Source organism: Lactuca sativa, chromosome 9, assembly GCF_002870075.4.
Source record: "Lactuca sativa cultivar Salinas chromosome 9, Lsat_Salinas_v11, whole genome shotgun sequence".
Taxonomy (NCBI): Eukaryota; Viridiplantae; Streptophyta; class Magnoliopsida; order Asterales; family Asteraceae; genus Lactuca; species Lactuca sativa.
Window position 1 is genome coordinate 19078389 of NC_056631.2, and position 22121 is coordinate 19100509.

General features: G+C 37.8%; 1 long non-coding RNA gene across 1 annotated transcript; it reads left to right on the forward strand.

Annotated features, from left to right (window-relative positions):
• Positions 1-1096: 1096 nt before the first annotated feature.
• On the forward strand, positions 1097-7794 carry LOC122195888 (uncharacterized). Its single transcript, XR_008226370.1, has 3 exons — positions 1097-1447; positions 2075-2434; positions 7593-7794. It is a non-coding gene; the product is annotated as an uncharacterized LOC122195888 (long non-coding RNA).
• The last annotated feature ends 14327 nt before the right edge of the window (positions 7795-22121 follow it).

Genomic DNA, 22121 nt, shown 5'->3' on the forward strand with positions numbered 1-22121 from the left:
TTTCAGAGTTGAAATTATAATATGCATGCCAACGTAAATTTTTATGCATAAATTACACATCATGAGAGCACAAGTTCTCAAGATTTGGAAATATGGGATCTGGAAAAGGATTTACTAGTGGTCCAGTGGATTGGGTCTCGAGGGATGTCATGAGTTATGGACCTTCTTGTGGTCCTTAACATAATCATATTAATTTGCACCATCTTCTGTTACTAGTTTCCATGTGAAGGTTTCTTGTCATCCCTCTTCCTTTACTACTAGTATATTACAGCTCCGATGGTTGATAGAAAACCCATCGTGCATCGGTCGCTTGTATATCACGTATCAAAATCGGTATGTTATTCTGGATCTGATTTATCTGAATCTTGAAAACGATACAAATCTGGGAAACCATACAGTCGACGTCTCAGTCAATTTGCCGGATGTTGGTTTCAAGAGATGTGCCTAATCATATATTTCTAGAAATATGATTGTTTAAGAAATTTGTCACCAAGTGGTTGTCAATGGAAATAAATGGTTTTGATTGTTTTGTCAGATACATTAGAGGAAAAAACAATCTCAATGCAAGATCGTTGAAATAAAATAAATACTATAATCAAATTAAATAGTTGAAATGAAAATTGTTTTAAAAGGTTTGAACCATTTCTAAATGGAAATCTTTGGTAAACTGTTAAAATTTTAAATTTTGGCCGACTTTACGTTTTAGTCCAATATTATTATATATTTTTATAAAAAAAGAATCTAAAAAAACGATATTTTGACCATTGTTTGCAGGTTAGAACTTGTAACAAATTAATTAATGACTATTGCATAAATTAAACCAAAATATTAAGATATTTCTATAAAAACTATTATTATTATTATACTAAAATGTGAATGAATATATTATTTTTTTAAATTATTTATTATTAATATTAATAGATAAATATATTTTAAATACATATTTATATATAACAAACACACACACACACACACACACACACACATATATATATATATATATATATATATATATATATATATATATATATATATATATATATATATATATATATATATATATGGAAATTGAGTAATCTAAACATTTTTTTGGTGTATTTTTGAAAAAATAATTTATTTAAACTTATTTTTGCAAAATAACATTGTTATCCGGAATGGGCCGTTTCGGAAGCAATCTCAGACTTCATATTTGCTGGGTCGGCCAATCAAGCATCTTCCGAAATGCACATTCTGGAGTAACAATACGTATTGCGATTTTGATTTTCAAATTCATTTTCCGGAATATATTCCGATAAATTCCGGATCTAAATTTACAAACACATTCTATCTTTTTGACTTGTATTCCGATCTCCAACACGCTCTCCGGCATTCCAATACACTCCAATACGCATTCCGAACTCCGACTTAAGATATGGACCACAATCACAATGACTCGGTTGTTTTACAGGTAAGCCATATATAACTCTTATACTTTTATTAGTTTATTTTTTTAAGAACTTCCTCCAAATGGAAGAACAACACTGAAATGAGTTTTTTTTTTTTTTTTTTTTTTTTTTTTTTTTTTTTTTTTTTTTTTACAACTTCCTTCGGAATGCAAAGAATAGCTCCAAAATAAATTGACCACGTTCCAGAGTAGTTATACATGTTGACACGACATTAAGACTAACCCAACACTAGTTTAGTTGTTTATATTATGTTATTAAACATTGAAAATTATTTTTCCAAAACAAAAAAAAATTGCATATAGAAATGCTCCGGTAATCTCGAGAATGCGAGGAGCTGGTATGGAACACAAAGAACGTGTCTGGAATGTCAAGAACATGATCCAGAATGGTCGTCACTTTTCGTTATGAAATTGGTTTATAACAAGTTTTTTATTTGCAGTACGATAGAGTTTTTGATGCATCTATTATATTGTCTTGTAAACCCAAACTCGGTGTGAATATTTTTATGGCAATCAAAGATAGATCAACATGTGAGGCTATGTTCTGAAATTCATGTTTTTGGAAGTCGTTAGACATTCCTAAGGTAGATGTGGATCATTTACTTCTATATTATGTGTTTTTCCACGAAGTTATCACAGATTCTTGAAACGAAGTAGAGGAAATGGTTTTTAAGATTGGGGGTTACGAACTATCTTTCGGGGAGAAAAGATTTTTGTCTTGTCATCGGCTTCCACTTTGGTGTTTCCTGCCTCCGGTTCCAACACCGCCTTTCGTCCCTGTGTGTTTCCTATGGTCATGAGGAATGTCCCTGTGAAATTAGACAATGTGATGAGTGTGTTTAAACATTTGGTTAATGACTTATTGGACAGGGATGTGGTCCATGTATGTCTTCTATATCTGTTAGAGAAGGGTTACAATGGACAGTTGGCTAAAGAGCATGTGACAAAGGAGTATTTTGTCTTGGTATCCAACCTTGATGATTTCAACAGGTATAATGTCGTTAATTTATAATTATGGATTACAATTATCATTACTAATATTTTTTACAAATTTAAGTGAGAATTTTTTATGTCGGAGATATCCATGAATGATGATAATTTAGGATCAATTGTACTTACAACTATTTACTGTATTTAATAAGTTGACAAGCTTATACATCCAGCTGGACCAAAAGCTAATCAATCTCAAAAAATGATGTACAATTTATTATTTTTTTGTTTGAAATATTCTAATACATGATTCTTTTAAATATGGATTTTTCAGAGTTTTTCCCTTGAGCAGCTTGTTTGATACCTGGCAATTGAATGTGGTCCCTTAGGTTGTTGCATGGTCGAAACTTGGGCCTTTACCTATTTTTTAGTGCAGCCGATTTATAAACATCAACGACGTATGATTACTTATATATTTTATAATTTTATTTTATATTTATAATTTATGTTTATTTGTAATTTTATATTTTTGTTAGCTTTATAATAGACTTATATAGAAGTTAGAGCCGACAGAAGCTGAGAGTCGTGTTGAGTGGTGGATAGTTCGCTCGGCGTGGATTGATCACATTGATTTACCTGACACAGAAGTTCACATGGCACCTTCCCTAATACCATCACCCAAACACTCCTTTACCCAAATAGGCCCGTAATAGAACTCCGAACAGCAACAACCACCTTAGTAGCAATCAACTCCCGTATCTGATTAGTCGGTCGTCATAAATCGGAAATCGGGAAACAACACATGGACAGAGAGAATGATTATAATTCATGTCTCATGTCCATAAGATATCTCAAACGGAGGAATATATGATCCCTTATCTAATGGACGCGTCATTGACTAGGTCAGAGTTCGACAACGACTTTTGAGAGCTACGATTGCTAGTCGGGTTTTGAAGTCGTACTTGTAGTTATAGTTATTAGACTTATCCAAGTGGGAGACTGTTGGATTAGCTGTCTAAGCCCATAACTATAATTGGTTTGTACTTGACCCGAGAGTAGCATGGTCCATTTCGAGTTGCTTTCACCAGAACAATTTGACAGGATGGATATTTGAGAAAGAGGTTATTTGTGATTTATTAATATATTATAAGTATAATATATTAATTGAGAACTCATATTATTTAATTATTATTGATCAAAAATTAATTTGGAATTAATTTAGTGATCAAAAGAGACTAATTAAATTAATAGGGGCCGATTATGTAAAATCAGTGAGACATATGGTTTGGGCTAATGATCCATGATTAATTTGTAATGGGCTAAGCTTATGTGAAAGTCCATAAATTATTAGTCCAAATAAGTTATGGATCATAAGCCTAAGTGTAAGACTTAGGGTTACATGTAACTCTTGGAATTCTATACTATATATGTAACCCACTAAAGCCAAAAATCGGACCAAGGGTGGTTTATTCTAAGAGATGGACGATTTTGTGTGCTCCATAACCTCTCTCATCATTCTACATTTATTCATGGTATTTGTGACTTGTTTGAGGCATCACACTTGAGGTGCTAAACTCTTGAAAGGCCAATAAGTACAAGCTACAAATAAGAGGTATTCTTCTAACTAGTTTTATAATTCATGTACCAAATTTTTATGCTAAATAGGTTTTATGCTTTGCATAATTTTTATTGCATGTATAACTAGAGAAAACTTAGATCCAAATCTATTAGGGTTGTATGTGCACCATATGAGTGTTATAGTACTTAAAACCCAACAAACCTATCATGGCCACCCTTTCTAGATCCAAAACTAGATCCTCTCGTGAACACCATATTGAAATAAACCAATAAATATATCATAATTACCATAATTATACTATCACAACCATCACAGAGAGGCTAAACCCTCAAGGTTTATGACTTCCTTACTATGCATAAGGGCCATGCGCTTCTAATAATACAGGCTCATACTACCTTCCACACCTACATGTATTTGTCTCAAAGGATCATCACAAACTACCCTAAAACAAACCGCAACTAGATTATGTATTCATCATATACTCATTCTTTCGAGAGTGGCTAATCATTCCTCATCTGGTCGGCTGCTCACATACTCACTCATGAAACTCCCACAAATCCTATAGTCACTCGTGCATGCTAATCATACATAATGTTGGATTCCATAGACAGTCGAATACTTGATTCTACCCTAAGGCCACAACCAGAAAAGGAACAAGAAATAAGGCTAATCAAAACATTCTCAAGCTATAGAATCTTAGTTATGTACAACCATGATGCACACACTAAGAAACTATAGTAATGATGTTAATTTCATATATCTTGTAGAAAGTTCTCATAGGCTATCAGGCATCATACATTAGACAATTCTATCATGCAATTCCTGAAGATCCCTAGCCTATCACTAGCATGAAGTTATATCATAGAATTCATAAAGAAATAATAGTGTAGGTAACTTGGGGTACACTTTCTTGCTCCGACTGATCATACACAGCTCATCCTTCATGAGTAACTTTTGAAAACCATTTTAAAAACTCTTACAGATCCTTAGTTTGAGTCTGAAGTCACACGAATGTTCATCCAATTCTCTCAAACCAAGGCTCTAATACCAACTTGTAACATCCAAAAAATCAAGGTAAAATTTTCATTTTTAAAATCCAACCAAAACTCATAATTGTTTACAAAACATAGTTTTAAAAGTAATAGTCACGAATCAGAGTATCCCAAATCAAATATCATAAAATCAAAAGAATGTGCATGATTACACATTTACTTTCGCTCGATGATCTGAAGTACCTTAAAATGTAAGCCAAAGCTTAGGTATTTTCCCCTAAATACCACGTAACAGAACATATATAAATAATACATATTGGGTCCACAACCTCCAGGTTGGATTACCCCTAGCCTATACCCTTCTGGTCAGATTGACCCTAGGCCACAACCTCTCGGTTGGATTGCCCCCTTCTAGCCTAAAACCTATCGGTTGGATTTCCACTATCCCACAACATTTCAGTTGGATTACTCGGGTTTTTTGACTGATAGCACAATGCTGTATAGTCTCAACCCAACCACACTATGTCAACATGTAACAGATAAAACACATAACAACAACCAGATACTCTTGCAGATCTTGACAGGTCACTACAATATATCTGGTGGATTAGGTGTTTAAGCCCACAACTATAATTGGTATATACTTTAATTGATAGTAGCACGGTCCTTTTGGGTTGCCCTTATACTAGCAACTAGACATGATTACTTTTAGAGAGAGAGGTTGAATTTATTATTTGATTAATAAATTGAAATAAATGATTTATTAATATATTATGAAAATAATTGTTACGATTGTTTCCGAGGTATAAAAGTTATTTAATTCTTCAGTTTAGTTTGGGCCATAACTGAATTAATATTGTGAGTGGACCTTTATTTTGGGTCGAAGAGTAAGTAGCCCATAAGCCATACGCGGGGCGTAACCCCCTTGTACGCTGGGCGTACTGCTTAAATGAAACGCGGGGAGGCTGAGCGTACACGCAGCGTACCTTAAGGTACGCCCAGCGTACGCGACCAGGTGGCAAACCCTAATTTTAGGGGTTGAGGCGTATTTAAACCCCATTATAGCCTCCCATTTGGACTCCTCACTTATTATTCACTCAAGAGAAACCCTAGTTCGTCCCCCTTTGCTCCTTGTTTGTGTGTGTTTGATCTTTGAGCTTATTTTTGTGAAGAAGGAGAAGAAGAGAAGTGGAAGAATAAGAACTTGAGCACCTTGAGCTCATAGATCTGGGATCATCCTTTCTTTTGGCATTCAAAAGAGGTATAAAGCTTCCAACTTTCCTCTTGTAAGTATAGATCTAGGAGTTTTTGGAAGTTTGGACCTTTTAGGTCCAAAGGAAGGACCTTTATCTAGCAACTTCGTTTTTGGAGCTTGGGATTGCTATCCTTGAGGCTCAAGTGTCCCCATAGTAGTAAAGTTTCGATCTTTGTGGCTTATATGGAACCATGCATGAGATCTAGTTGGTTTTATGGAAGTAGAATGTTATTTGTAGAAGTTTGAGCCTTTATGAGACTTGTAAGCCATCAAGTAAGCAACTTTATGGCTTAAGTCATGGAACAAGCTTAGGATCTGGATTTGTAGCTTCTGGATCGAATTATTAAGCACTTAATGGGATGTTGGCTTAACAGAGCTGTACGCTGGGCGTACAAGCCAGCAGCCAGTACGCTCAGCGTACCTTGGTGTACGCCCTGCGTACGCTACCAGTTTGGGCTTCAAGTGTTGGGCCTCGGTGTGGGCTGGGTTTCAGGCTTAGGGTCCTTGGGCCTTTATGGCCCATCAGAATTCAGATGCTAAGGACCAAGGATTTAGTATTGGGCTTGGGTAAGGCCCAATAAAAGGTTCCTAGGCCCAATATAGTAAATTAGGCCATTAGTGGCCCTATAGTGGGGCCATAGATGGACTTAGAAGGAATTGAGGTTTTGGGCCATGTTGTGTTTCACACCATAGTAGGGGTAAAATGGTCATTTTACCCATAGAGGAATCCCTATTCTGATTTAATATTTATTTCCCATTATAGCTGGGAAGCAGCCGGAGCAACAGTCAGGGATTTCTCATTTAGGAGTTCAGCAGTCAGCATCACGAGGTGAGTTTCCTTCCAGTAGGAACGGGTCTACGGCCACAATGTCAGCCCGTTTAGTTAGAAGTAGTTCCGGACTTCGGTCCGATGCAGTAGTTAGAGTGCTTGAAGTCTTTGTGATTCAAGCACATTTTGTGTTATGTGTTCCGGACTCTGTTCCGATGTAGTATGCAGTATATGTTTTCATGCTAGTTGATATGTTTATGCTATGTTCCGTTCGGTCAGTTCCGGACTTCGGTCCGATGCAGGGGACAAGGTCCCATTCAGTTCCGAACTTTGGTCCGATACAATTAGTTTCGGACTTCGATCTAATGCAGAGGGCAAGGCCCTGTTAGTTCCGGACTCCGGTCCGATGCAGTTTTCGAACTTCGGTCTGATGCAGAGGGCAACGCCCTGGTTAGTTTCCGGACTTCGGTCCGATGCAGAGGGCAAGTCCCTGGTTAGTTTCCGGATTTCGGTCCGATGCAGTGGGCAAGGCCCAGTAGATGCTTTATATGTTATTGTATGGTATGTGGTAGTTTAGGGGAACTCACTAAGCTCCGTGCTTATAGTTTCATTTTTGGTTTCAGGTACTTCCGCAAGTAAAGGGAAGAGCTCGGGATGATGGCATCGCACACACCATAACTTCAGTCTTTTCCTGGGAGTTTGTTTTGATTCATAGTTTGATTTGGCACAAATGTTCATGACATTTTATTATGGGTTGAGATAATTGACACATGGTTTTATGATGTGACGATTGGAATATGATTTTATTATTATTTAAAACAAAAAATTTTGGGTCGTATTTTTGGATGTTACAATAATATATTAATTATAAATCATATTATTTAATTAATAGTTAATAAGAAATTAATTCAAAATAATTTTGGGATTTATTATATTAATTGAAAGTGCAGGGGTTGTTTAGAAATTTATTGATTGTTGTGGAATTGGGCTCTTGGACCTCCTTAAAAGGGTTGGATGAAAACTTCTAGGAAGGCCCTATAATTTTCGTCCAATGCATATTGGATGGGAGTTCATGGGTTGCTAGGGTTTCCTCTTTAAAACCCTAGCTTTGGCTCTAAGCTACCACAACTATATAAAGGGTTGTACCCCTATTGATTTCGGTCACTCTAAACCTATAAGAATAGTGGAATTTCTTATAGCTTCTCCTCCTCTCTCTTCTCTCATCCTCTTGCTTGGTTTGGGTGTGAGCCATTAGAGGTGTTACACTTGTGGCACTTTCTCTCAAGCTTCAAGAAGTCTTGGATTCATATTCTTATTACTACATAACAATTAAAAGTATGTTTACTATCTTTTGTTATAAATTTAAAAAATAGTATATGCCTCTTAGGGTTTTCCCTTTTGATGTTCAATACTTGTATGTTCAATTAGGGAAAACATAGATCCAAGTAAATTAGGATTACATGCACACATAGGGATTGTTTGTTATGCTCAAAACCCATCAGTGGTATCAGAGCCTTGGCTTGTTTGCTATTGAATTTGATGCAATTGGCTAAATTTGATCAATTAGGGTTTATGTCTATTAAACCCTTTGGACTTATGATTTTTGCAATTAGGGTTTTCTAACCCTAGATTTTGAAATTTTTGGAAAGGATTTTAACCCTTTCCCTTGTCCCTACAAGTTTCGAAAATTAGGGTTTCCTAACCCTATGGATTTTCGAAAATATGGCAAGGATTGAAATCCTTTCCTTCCTCCCCAAGATTTGTGATTTTCGAAAATTAGGGTTTCATGATAGGGTTTTCTTATTTTTGGTAATTATCTCTTTATGTGATTATTTGGATAATTATAAATTTTGAATATCCCCTCCTATGTTTTTTTGAAAATTAGGGGGAATGGATTAGGTTAAATTATTTGATTAATTTAATTGGCTAATCCTTATTTGATTTAATAAATTAATTAAAGGTTTAATTAATAGATAATTATTAAATAAATTTCTTTTAAATTTAAATTAAATTGTTTTAATTTCGAAAATATTTAAAAGATAATAAAACCCTAGTATTTTGAAATGTTTAAAATACACCTTATACTATATATAAAATTAAATGTTTAATATTTACTATATGTATACGACAAGTCAGGCGAACCGCTAGTACGTCTCATTCACGAAGCCGATCTATAAGGGGGGTATAAGGACACTGCCTATAAAATGGTAGTTGAATGGGTATCCACTCTCACCCACCGCTTCCTTGATTGGTGGAGGGTTGTTAGCCGAACGAGTTTGATAGGACAAATATTTCTCATTAATAAGTATAATGAAATTATAAAGTAACTAAATGGCTTTTGTAAAATTCCCAATCTTAGTTACTTTAGGAAAAATGTGAATTTGATACCAATCCATGAAATTGCACATTACACTTTATATAAGTCGCTAGTGGTGCGTGTGTAGTTAACCGACACACTAATATCGACTAATAAAGGGTGGCAATGGGTGTCTCGTAAATTATCATTGATTGATGGAGCGCGTGTGGCTAACCAACACAATAATTGGATGATAAGTGACATCGAGAGTACCAAGCTAATTTGCATGGTTATTCACATCTTGTTTGTGATCCTCGGTATCCCAGTCACAAATGGAAAGAGCATAATCGAGATTAAACATGTCATTGAATAGGTCAACAAATCTCAAAAGATCTAGGTATTTCATTAAAAACCTAATTCGTTTAAAAATTCATTTTCGTGGTGAAATTGGTAAATCGTCATTTACCTACCTTTATTTATTGCACAATTAGATTACGGCATCAATTTTCTAAGTTGTGTAATATCTAGTTGGACCCTAGCCTTAATATTTCATTTGGGTGTTATATTGAGGAATATTCTTATCTAACCAAAACTTGTCCTTCTTCCTTTTCAGATGTCAGGTCCCAACGATGTTTCTGGTTCCTCCAACCACAACTTTTCCAACAACAACTTCTCACTCTTGAACATCTACTCGAGGGTTACTTTTGATGGAACCAATTATAATTATTGGATGTGAAATATCAAGATGACTCTATGTTTCGAGGGCAAAGAGTATGTACTCGAAAAGTAACTTTTCGAGATTGATGAAACAAAAGGTACTCGTGAAGAACTAGGTAAGTATAGGAGACACTATATTGATGTAACCAAAGTGGAATGCATCATGGTGGCTACTATGACTCTTGGACTCCAAAGGTTCTACGATGATTACTGGCCATACAAGATGAACAAGTAGTTGGTGGAAAAGTACCACCAACAAGCTCGTCAAGAAAAGTATGAGGTAGTACAGTCCCTCACTACCAACAAGATGGAATATGGAGAGTCCATCAGTAGCCACTTGTAACAAATGCAACGATACATGGAATGCTTGCTGAAGCTCAGTGTGAAATTTGATGAGGAATCGGCTACTGATATAGTCTTGCATTCATTGCCCAGCTTTTATGATCATTTCATCATGACTTATCATTTGAACAACTAACCGAACACATTGGCTCAACTTCAGAGCTTGTTGCAAACTACTGAAAGTGGAATGAAGGGAAAAAGTGTTGCCTCCACTCCTACTATTGCTGCTCCTATCTTGGCTATAGGGCAAGGAAAATGGAAGAAGTGAAAAGGTCCTCCTAAACAGAATTGGAAGGGAAAGTCCCAAGTTGGGTCCTCAAGCAATGAACCCATAGGAAAAGCTAATTCTGACACTCCTCCTGCCTCTGAATCTAAAGGAGGCTACTTTCTTTTACTACCATGGGAAAGGGCATTGGAAACAAGGTTGCCCTAAATACTTGCAAGACATAAAGGATGGCAAAGTGAAGCCAACCTCGTCAGGTATTTACATTATCTTATCTAAAACCTCATCATATTCTTATTCTTAGATCCTTGATACAGGATGTGGTTTTCACATTTGTTCTGATTTGTAGGGGCTAAGAAAAAGTAAGGATGTGGAGCATGGGAGAATGAACGTGATCATGGGCAATAGGAGATCATCACCTATTTTTCAAGATTGGAGTTTACAACTTAGTGCTTAGTAGTGGATTGTGTTTAGATTTGAATAATTATTGCTATTCATCAGAAATGACGAGAAACATCATTTCATTTCATGGTTTATATAGACAAGGTTTTAGATATTATTTCAGTAATGAGAATGGATCTATTTATGCTTTAAAAAATGGTGTATTTTATTTGGAAGCTTGACCTTGTGATGGCATGTATCAAACTGTGATGGTTGTAGAAAAATTAGATAATAGTGTTTTACAAATTGATTTGTATAATGGTTTAGACAAAGCATGCTTGTGGCATTGTCGTCTTGGACATGTCAACAAGAAACACATTGCCCAACTCCAAAAGGATGGAGTGTTGGAATCGTTTGAGTTAAAGTCAGATGTTACGTGCGAGTCTTGTTTACTTGGAAAGATGACAAAATCACCTTTTAATGGTTCTTGTGAAAAAGGTGAAGGATTGTTGGATCTCATACACACAGATGTGTGTGGGCCTTTCAGATCAACCACAAGGGATGCAAATCGATTCTATGTGACTTTTACTAATGATTATAGTATATATATGGCCATATCTACTTGATCAAGCATAAGCCAGAAACCTTTGAAAAGTTTAAAGAGTTCAAAAAAGAAGTTGAGAATCAATTGGGCAGGAAGATCAAGATGCTCAGATGAGGTGGTGAGTATCTTAGTATCGAATTCCACGACTATCTCAAGTAATGGAGAATAGTTTCACAATTGAAACCTCCTAGGAAACCACAACTTAATGGTGTGGCTGAGAGGCGCAGTTGAATCTTGTTAGACATGGTTCGTTCCATGATGAGTCGAGCTTCACTTTCAATCTCATTCTGGGGGTATGCCTTAGAGACTACCGCCCACATTCTTAATCTTGTCCCAACAAAGAAGGTTTCCAAAACACCTCACGAGATGTGGACAGGGAAGGTTCCCTCGTTGGCACATATTAAGGTTTGGGGTTGTGAAGCTTTCGTTAGACGATAGACTCATGAAAAGCTTGAACCTCGAAGTGAGAGATGTATTTTCATCGGCTACCCACAAAAGTCTTTTGGATATTTGTTCTAAATACCTAGTGACAACGTGGTCTTCATAACACGAAGAGGAGTCTTTCGCGAAAGAGAACTCATATGAAAAGAGGACAGTGGGAGTACTATTGATCTTGAATAAATTCAAGAGTCAAAATATGAAGGAACCTCTAATACTAGCGCTCAATATGAGGAAGAAATTCAAGTTGAACCAATTGACGAGCCGTTACCTCTTAGACATTCTAGTAGAGTTAGAATGCCACCTAAGTTTTATGGTTTCAATATAACTACAGATGGTGATACGTTTATCAGTCATAGTACACTGGTAAATTTAGATGTACCTTCTAACTGAAAGGAAGTTATGGTGGGCTCTGAGTCTGCCAAGTAGAAAGAGGCAATGGACAACAAGATCAAGTCCATGTATGACAACCAAGTTTGGAATTTGGTTGACAATGTACCAGGTCATAATATAGTTAGGTACAAATGGATCTTCAAAAAGAAGACTGACATGGATGGAAATGGGCACACTTCCAAGGCTTGATTGGTTGCGAATGGCTTTACTTAAACCCCAAGGGTTGACTATGATGAGACTTTCTCACTAGTGGCTAAGATTAAATCTATTAGGGTTACGCTAGCCATAGTTGCGTTTCAAGACTATGAAATTTGGCAGATGGATGTCAAAACCGCTTTCCTTAATGGGAAGTTGGTTGAAGATGTTTACATGAGTCAAATAGAGGGTTTTGTGGATGCTAAGTCACCCAATAGAGTGTGTAAGCTTGAGAAATCAATGTATGGATTGAAACAAGCTTCTCGCGGATGGAATCTTTGCTTTGACGAGAAAGTCAAAGAGTTTTGCTTCTATAAAAGTGATGATGAATCTTATGTATATGTCAAAGCTAGTGGGAGTATAATAACCTTCCTAGTGTTGTATGTTGATGACATACTCCTTATAGGAAACGACATTCGAACCTTGTAGGAAGTTAAGTCCTGGCCTTGAAAGTGTTCCGCTATGAAGGATCTGGGAGAGGCTGCTTATATTCTGGGAATAAGGATTTTGAGAAACAGGAGTAAAAGACTAACTGGACTTAGTCAAAGTACATATATGCATAAAGTGTTAAAACGTTTTAGCATGGAGAATTCCAAGAAAGGAGAGTTGCATATCCAAAGTAATACCAAACTGAGTAAGACTTAGAGTCCGACTACTAATGCAGAGATAGCAAGAATTAGTCGAATTCCATATGCTTCCGCCATTGGATCGATCATGTACGTATGACATGTACTCGCCATGATGTGGCTTTTTCTTTGAGCATGGTTAGTCGATATCAGGGAAATTCGGGTAGATCTCATTAGATAGCGGTCAAGAATATTCTTAAGTATCTGCGATGAACTATGGATTGGGTCATTGTGCTTGGTGGCAATGATGACTTAAGTGTAACTGGGTATTATGACACCAGCTTTCAGACAGACAGAGACAACTTCCGTTCTAAATCTGGCTGGGTGTTTACCCTTAATGGAGGAGTCGTAACTTGGAAAAGCTCCAAACAGGAAACAGTGGTTGATTGTACTTGTGAATCAGAATATGTAGCTGCAATCAAAGCATTAATGGATGCTATATGGTTGAAGAGCTTCATAGGAGACCTTGGAGTTGTACCATCCATAAAGGAACCAATGGATATTTTATGTGATAATGAAGGAGTGGTTGCCTTAATTAAGGAACTAGGAGATCATGGCAGATCTAGACATATCGACATGAAATACCACTTTATCAGACATAAAGTACAAGAAGGACACCTCGTCGTATAGAGGGTATCATCAGAATAGAATCCTATAGATCCCCTCACAAAGAGTCTGAGTAAGATTAAGCACGTTCAGCATATAAGTTGCATTTGTAACACCCTGCTGCAGATCATTCCCATTTTCGGGGAGGTGATCGAGGATTGGGTACCAGCGAGCTTAGGATCCTTGAAGAAGTTAGCTTCGAGCTCATTTGGAGATGGATGATGTATATTGGATGATCCGGGTATTCGGTTTCTATTTTGGAGTTAAAGGGTAATTTGGTAATTTGTCAGCTCGGGCTTCTATGGAAAATAGATGTTCGTTTGGGATATGTTAAAGCGGGTATGAGTTGATTAAAGCATAGAACTTATCGTTACCTTTTCATGGATATACGGATCGTAAGAATCAGATGAATATCAAAAAAGTAATGGCCTTCAGAATGTGTAGGGTTTGAAGGGAAACCCTATTAAGCGCGGCGTACTGCTGCAGAGAAGGGTACGCAAGGCGTAGTATGGATTACACTAAGCGTAATGCGGGCGCTAATCATGAATGTGAAGCCACGTATTCTAGGCGTACGAGGGAGTACGCGAGGCATACGAGGGGAGTTATGAAACCCTAATTGTTGGCATTGGACCCTATATAAATACATTAAGTCCTTAGGGTTAGCCTCTTTACCAGTCTCTAAGTCCTTAAAACCCTAGAAATCGTCCTTTAGCCTTCATGGTGGTATTTTGAGCTCATGGTGTCCATTTTGGTGTTTTTGGTCCATTTCCAAGAAGACAAAGTTTGGTGCAAGGATGGGGATCAAGGAAGAGCCTATGGATCTAGATTATGGGCTTCATTTCTAGCTTGTTTGAGATAAAAAGATATGAACTTGATCATTGATGTCTTAGATCTAGCATGTATGAGTTTTGGTTCATTTTGGTCCCAAGGATGAGATTTAGTGGCTAAATACCACTCCAGGAGCTTTGAGTTGCCACTCTTGGTGTTTCTGAGGTTCTAGATGCATAAAGTTGCCTCCTTTGGGGTTTGGAATTCCCCATGTATGAGTTGGTGTCCATTTGGTGAAAGTTTAATGCTTTAAGTTGATTTTGGGTTCTTTTGAGGCATGCAAAGTCATCAAGTCCATGACTTTATGGGTCTAGACGTTCTTTAAGAAGTAATTCTATGGTTTTGACTCCTTATCTTGAGAATTAAGTGCTTAATGTTGATAATGGACTTAATAAAGGAGTACGCTGGGCGTACAAGTCTGTACGCGCAACGTACAAGCCAAATTACATGTACGCTTAACGAACAGCTGAGTACGCCATGTATACTCAGTAAGGAGGGGTTTGGCATGATAGGCTTCAGTGTGGGCCGTCTTTTGGGCTTATTTGTCTTGGGACCTATTAGGCCTTCAGGTTTTGGGCTGATAATTATGTTGGAAAGGCCTTTAATGCGTTTAGGCCCAATTTGGAAAATTGAGCCATAAATTGGGCCATAAGGGGTTTTTGGTACTTGGGTCTTTTGGATTATTAGGTTAGGTCTAATTCTTGGTCCAAAGTAGATTAGGGGTAAATTGGTCATTTACCCTAATAATGGATTTATGGTCCTGGTTTGAGACCCGAATGTCAATTGGGTGTCGTTTGATATTGATAGTTCAGGGATCGGTCAGCCAGCAACCAGAGATTTATGTGTGGGATTCGGCAGTACAACGTGAGTTTCCTCACTATGTTTAGTGGGTCGAAGGAACGAATGTCGACCCATGGTTTGCTATGTGGTGTGCTAGATGTCTGCGTGACTCTTGCATGAGTATGTGTTTGTATGCTTACTGGGCGGGGCCCGATGATTATTTTGTATGCTAGTATCAGGTTATGCATATATGATTTATAGGAGGGCGAGGCTCAATGATTGTGTAGTATGCTACTATCTTTGTGATTTTCACATGTGTTTAAATGTATATGATTATATGGTTATATGCTTAATGGGCGGGGCCCATTATGCGAGTGTGGGCAGGTCCCGTTATGCAAGTGTGGGCAGGGCCCGTATCTCAGTGGGTGGGGCATGTTATGAGAGTGTGGGTAGGGCCCGTATCTCAGTGGACATGGACCATTATGCGATTATGGGTGGGGCCCATATCTCAATGGATGGGGCTCGTTATGTGCTATGTATGTATCGGTATGAGGTATGTAGGGGAACTAACTAAGCTTTGTGCTTACGGTTCTCAGTTTATGTTTTAGGTATTTTTGGTTTCGCAAATGAAGAGTTTGGGCTGATTGCATGGCACTCACACTTTATATTCTGCATTTGACTTTGTTCTAGGATTTATACTCTGAGTGTAATGTATCGGTTTTGAAACAAGTAATTGATGATACTATTTCTACAATTAAAATGAATTTTATGTTAGTATTTTTGGGATGTTACAAGTTGGTATCAGAGCCTTGGTTTGAGGGATTCGGGCACACTCTCGGGTGTGTCTGAACTTAAACTGGGGATTTGGTAAAGTTTTTCAAAAAGAAATATATTTAAGAAAAGGAGTTTTCTAAAAGAAGAAAGGGTGTGGTGCATGCAATCAACCGAGCTCAGGTAAGTTTCCCAGAATACCCATACATGTTATATGTTATGATTTGATTTATGAATCTGTGAATCACATGCTAGTTAGGGCTAAGGATCTGCTCGGTTTTTGCATAATAGAATGCAATTTGAGATGCCTTTTTGCCTATTGTATGAGCTTGTAGACTTGCATGCTAGTTTTGATTAGACGGTGATAGGTTGGCCTGATATGTGATGCATGGTAGCCTAGGAAGCATGGGATGCTGGTTTGGGTATGATTTGTATGTGTAAGGCAATCAGTAGCGGGAGTGGGAGCTCCTAGTATGAGTTGTAGTGTGTGTGGGATGGGAGTACTACTGCTCGAATGCTGCTTGCTTTGTGCTTTGTGGAACTATTAGGTGATAGGAGTTAAATACCAAGTGAATATGCCAAGTCACATGTGACAACGGTTGAATAATCTTAGAGTGATGGATTTGACCCTATTGTGCAACTCTTGTATGATTCCAACCGTTTTAGGGATGAGTCTGTTACTTAAAGGAGTATCTAAGCTTTGTTGCATGTGATTATATTCAGTAAGTGGGTGACTGGCATTATGAGCAGTTCTTCAGCAACTGATTGAAGGATGAGGTCAGGAACCTAGGAAAGCCTAGGGATTGTTTCGGTGGGTTTTTTTGCCCTGGGTCGTGAGGGTCTGGTGTATGGATTTGATAAGGTGACTTAGATGATTCGTAGGATTCTTGAGGAAAGTATGGATAGGTGTGGAAGGTAGTATTTGGCCCGTACTACTGAAATCACAGGATCCATATTCGAATCATGCAAAGTCTTGGAGAATCTAAGAAGCCTTTGGGATAAGGATTCTTTTCTATATTCGGATCTATTGCATGTCGTCTCGGTATGGCGTTGAGCACTCAGGATTGGGGCCTAAGTTCTGGTTCCGGTTCAGTGGCAGGTACTGAGTCGATCGATGCACGGACGCGAGAGCTTATCTCATCGGAGATTACCCACGATATTTTGGAGTGGAACTCAGTCGTCTTGGCTTCAGCCAAGGAAGGAATTTTGGAGTTCTTTGATGGTCATTTAGGGCATTTCGGGACGGTATTGCGGTTGGGCAATTGGTGGGGGGGGGCATCGGGAGCCCAAGGCTTGTAAGATCTTATTGTTAGTTCTTGTCATTTGGGATCGAAGGGGAATTTTGTACCATGTCCTTAGGATGGACAAGGTAACTTTGGAGGAGGAAGTCAGGATTTCTCCAGATGCTTATGCGGACAGGTCATCTTCTGTCTTTTATTGGGCTGTTATCGGGAATTTGTATTGCGTTGGAGTTTTGTTGGGTTTGGGTAAGTTATATCTTGGGTTGGTTCTCTGCTAGTGTCTGGATTATAATATAAAGGATTGTGATATGCCATTCTGCATGACGGGAGTCTTCGATGAATCTTTAGAGAGTCATATCTTGTTGAGTGGGTTCAACATGTTCCGTTGTTGTTCCGGGTCTTTTTCGGGATCAATTCAGTAGTATTGCTTCGAGTATCTTTGGTCAGGGTTGGCAGGTTAGTTCTCCAGTGAAGTCAGGGATCAGTGGTTTTATCATCTGTTTGGGCATGATCGACGTTTGCCCATGGAAGTGTTGGAATAGTGTCTAAGGCTGCAACTATATTAGGCAAGTATTTGACCCGGTTGTGCATAGTCCTTTTGGGTTGCCTTCACCATAGCAACTAGATAGGATGATTTATTAAGAGAGAATAAATATTATTAATATATTATGGGAATAATATAAAGAATAATAATATTGTTATTTGATTAATATAAGTCATAGAATTAATTAGAATTAATTTGGTGACTTAAAGAGATTAATTAAATAAGAGGGTATAAACTGTCAATTGTTTAATAGTTAAACTTTAGACTGTAAATCCATATTGGATAGGGGTGGACGGATTCTAGAAGCTAAAGGATAGCTTAAAATCGTCCAAGTCTATCTAAGGAATGGATTTGGATTGCTTTAAGAGAAGATTATCCAATTAGGGTTTAAGTTGTAACCCTTAAGGAGTCTACAAGTATAAATAGACCCTGTGGCAAAGGGAAATCGGCACTTGATCTAAAGTAGAGAACCCCTGGACGAATTCCCTCCCATCTCCTCTCTCCCAAATCTTCCTCCTTGCTATTTGGTGTTTGTAAGCCATTATAGGAGTGACAATTGTGACTCTAGAGCTCCAAGACAACAAGGTCAAACAAGAGATTCAAAGGTATGATTCTAGATCTGATTTAGTGTTGTTCTTATTCCTAATTAGTTATTAGAAGTGTTGGATTCAAAGCATGTTTAATTAGAAATCCTAGATCCAAGCATTAGGGTTTTGCATGCGCACATAGGAAAGTTCTTATGGCTAAAACCCATCAGTGGTATCAAAGCTTAGCTTGGTTTCTATTAAATTGTTGCTTGTTTGTTTGAAACTTGTGTGCAAAATTCGAATTTTGTGTTTCTGAGTCGTAAACTCGACGAGTCCCATGGTGGACTCGACGAGTTGGCCTAACTCGACGAGTCCAGTTGGGAACTCGACGAGTTCAAGCGTCAGGAAAGGCCAGATTCGGGATTTTTTCATACTTATCTTATGGAAACTTACCTTTATCATATTAGATCAATCTTAATCCGATTTTTGATATATATGACTATAATCTTGATCTAATTAAAGATATTTATCAACTAATAAAATATTTAATTTCCTTATGTGATAATTAATTAATTATTTTGATTAAATTGGTAATTATCTTGCAAGAAATAATTAAATAAATCAAATATGGATAATTATGGAATTAATTGTTAATTGATATTATTTCTTATTTGATCCTCCATGTTTTAAATGTTTAAAACTTGTCCTCAAGTTTTGAAATTTATGTTTTGTGATTAAAAGTTTTAATTTAGACAATTTAAATTTCAAACCCTAGATTTTTTAAAAGTTTAAAATACAACCCTATACTAATATAATATTACAAGATTAATATGTATATATGTATAACTAAATGCTAGTCTTACCGTTAGTAGGCCTCATTCACGAAGCCGATCTATAAGGTGGGTATAAGGTTGCGGCCTATAAAATGGCGCTTAATGGGTGTACACTCACACCCACCGCTTGCTTGATCGGTGGAGGGTCGTTAGCCGAACGGGTAGGATAGGGCAACCTCATCCTCTCATTAAAAGTATAATAAGTAATACAAAGTAACTACACACATTTTAAAATTTCCCAATCTTAGTTACTTTAGGAAAAGTGAATTGATGCAATCCCATGAAATTACACTTTGCACCCTTGCTAAGAAGTTAGTGGAGCGTGTGTGGTTAACCGGCACACTAATTGGTTCTAAGCAAAGGTGGCAAAGGGTGATTCTTTGTTTATCATAGTTCGATGGAGCGTGTGTGGTTTACCGGCACATCGAATAGGTGATCATTACAATGAAGGCACCATGTGAATTTGCATGGTAATTCACACCCGCTTTGTGATCCTCGGTATCCCAGTCACAAACAAGAGGGGCATATCGAGATTTAAACATGCCATTGAATAGTTTCAATGAATCTCATCCGAACCTAGGAATTCTCAATACATTTAGGACTTAAAGTTATGTTTTTATGGTGGAGAATTAGTGAATCGTCATTCACTTACCTTCAATTTATTTGCATGTTAGATTACGACATCCCTTTTCTAATATGTAAATGTTGTTGTTGGATCCTAGCCCTAATTTTTCTTATTGGGTGATAATTAGGGATTCATATTCTAATCTATCTTTGTCCTTTTTCTATTTAAAGATGTCGAACGCAAACAACGCTATTGCTAGTTCTTTCACGTTGATGAGCCTTTGCCAAAAGGTCACCTTCGATGGATTGAACTTTAGCGAATGGATAAGATACATTCGCACCATTGCTCGCTATGAGGATAAGGAGTATCTCCTCGATGAGAAGCTCGAGAAGATCAACCCTGAAATCGCTACTCCGGCCGAAATTACCGCTTTTGAAACTCATGAGCGCGATGCAACGAAGGTACATTGCATCATGATAGCCACCATGAACTCCGAATTCCAAAAGTCCTACGAGGACATGTACCCGTACGAGATGCATCAAGACTTATTGGAGAGATACCACCTAAACGCGAGACAAGAGCGTTATGAGATTTTTACTAACATGATTTCCGCTAAGATGGGTCATGGAGAGTCTCTTACCGTGCACCTACAAAAGATGCAAAGGTATGTCGACCGCCTTCGCAAGTTAAATGTTGACTTTGGGGAAGACTTGGCGATCGACAGGGTGCTTCACTCTTTGCCTCCGATGTACAATCAATTTAGGATGACCTACCACACGAACAACGAGGAGGTCACCCTAAGCAAACTCCAAGGTCTCTTGAGGGTCGCTGAGAGCAACTTCAAAGACAAGTCTGTTGCACCAACTCCCAATCCACCCGCTGCTCCTGTCTTGGCTATTGGTCAAGGAAAGGGAAAGAAGAGGAAGGCTTCGTCTAAGAACTATCGCAAGGTTAAAGCCCGAGATGGTGCCTCTTCTAGTGGGACCAAAGTTGATCCCGCTAAGCCCTGCCCTAACCCTAAGGAGGCAAAGTGCCACCACTGCCACAAGATAGGACATTGGAAGAGAAGCTGCCCAGAGTACCTGCAAGCCATCAAGGAAGGAAAGATCAAGCCATCTTTCGTAGGTATATACACAATTAAATCTAACGATTCTAATCATGCTATTTTTTGGGTTCTTGATACCGGTTGTGGTTACTACATTTGTTCTAATGTGCAGGGACTAAGAAGAAGTAGGGATGTGGAGCAAGGAAGGATCAACCTGATCATGGGGAACAGAAGATCGTCGCCTGTGACCAAGATTCGAGTGTATTCTTTAGTGCTTAGGAATAATTTATGTTTAGATTTGAACAATTGTTGCTATTCGCCAGAAATGGCTAGAAACATCATTTCATTTCATGGTTTGTTTAGACAAGGTTTTAGATTTTCTTTTAATAATGAGAATGGTTCTATTTTGGCTTATCTAAATGGTGTCTTTTACTTTGAAGCTATACCATGTAATGGAATTTATGAAACCGTTATGATTGTTGATAACTTAAGAAATGATGTTTTAAACATAGATTCTTCCACTAGTATGGATAAAGCATCCTTGTGGAATTGTCGTCTTGGACATGTCAACAAGAAACGCATAGCCCAACTCCAAAAGGATGGAGTGTTGGAGTCATTCGACCTTAGGGAAGATGACACATGCGAGTCTTGTTTACTTGGAAAGATGACTAAGTCACCCTTCACAAGTACGTGTGAAAGGGGTGAGGGTCTATTGGACCTAATACATACCGATGTATGTGGACCATTTAGATCAACCACGAAGGATGGGAACCGCTTCTACGTGACCTTTACCGATGATTATAGTAGATATGGGTATATCTATTTAATCAAGCAAAAGTCAGAAACCTTTGAAAAGTTCAAAGAGTTCAAGAATGAAGTGGAGAATCAATTGGGCAGGAAAATCAAGATGCTTCGATCCGATCGAGGAGGAGAGTACCTAAGTCTTGAATTCCACGATTATCTCAAGGAGTGTGGAATAGTTTCACAATTGACGCCACCTAGGACACCACAACTGAATGGTGTGGCAGAAAGGCGTAATCGAACCTTATTGGATATGGTTCGCTCTACGATGAGTCGTGCTTCACTATCTATCTCTTTTTGGGGGTATGCCTTAGAGACTTCCGCCAATATCCTTAACCGAGTCCCTACTAAGAAGGTTGCCAAAACACCTCACGAGATGTGGACAGGGAAAGCTCC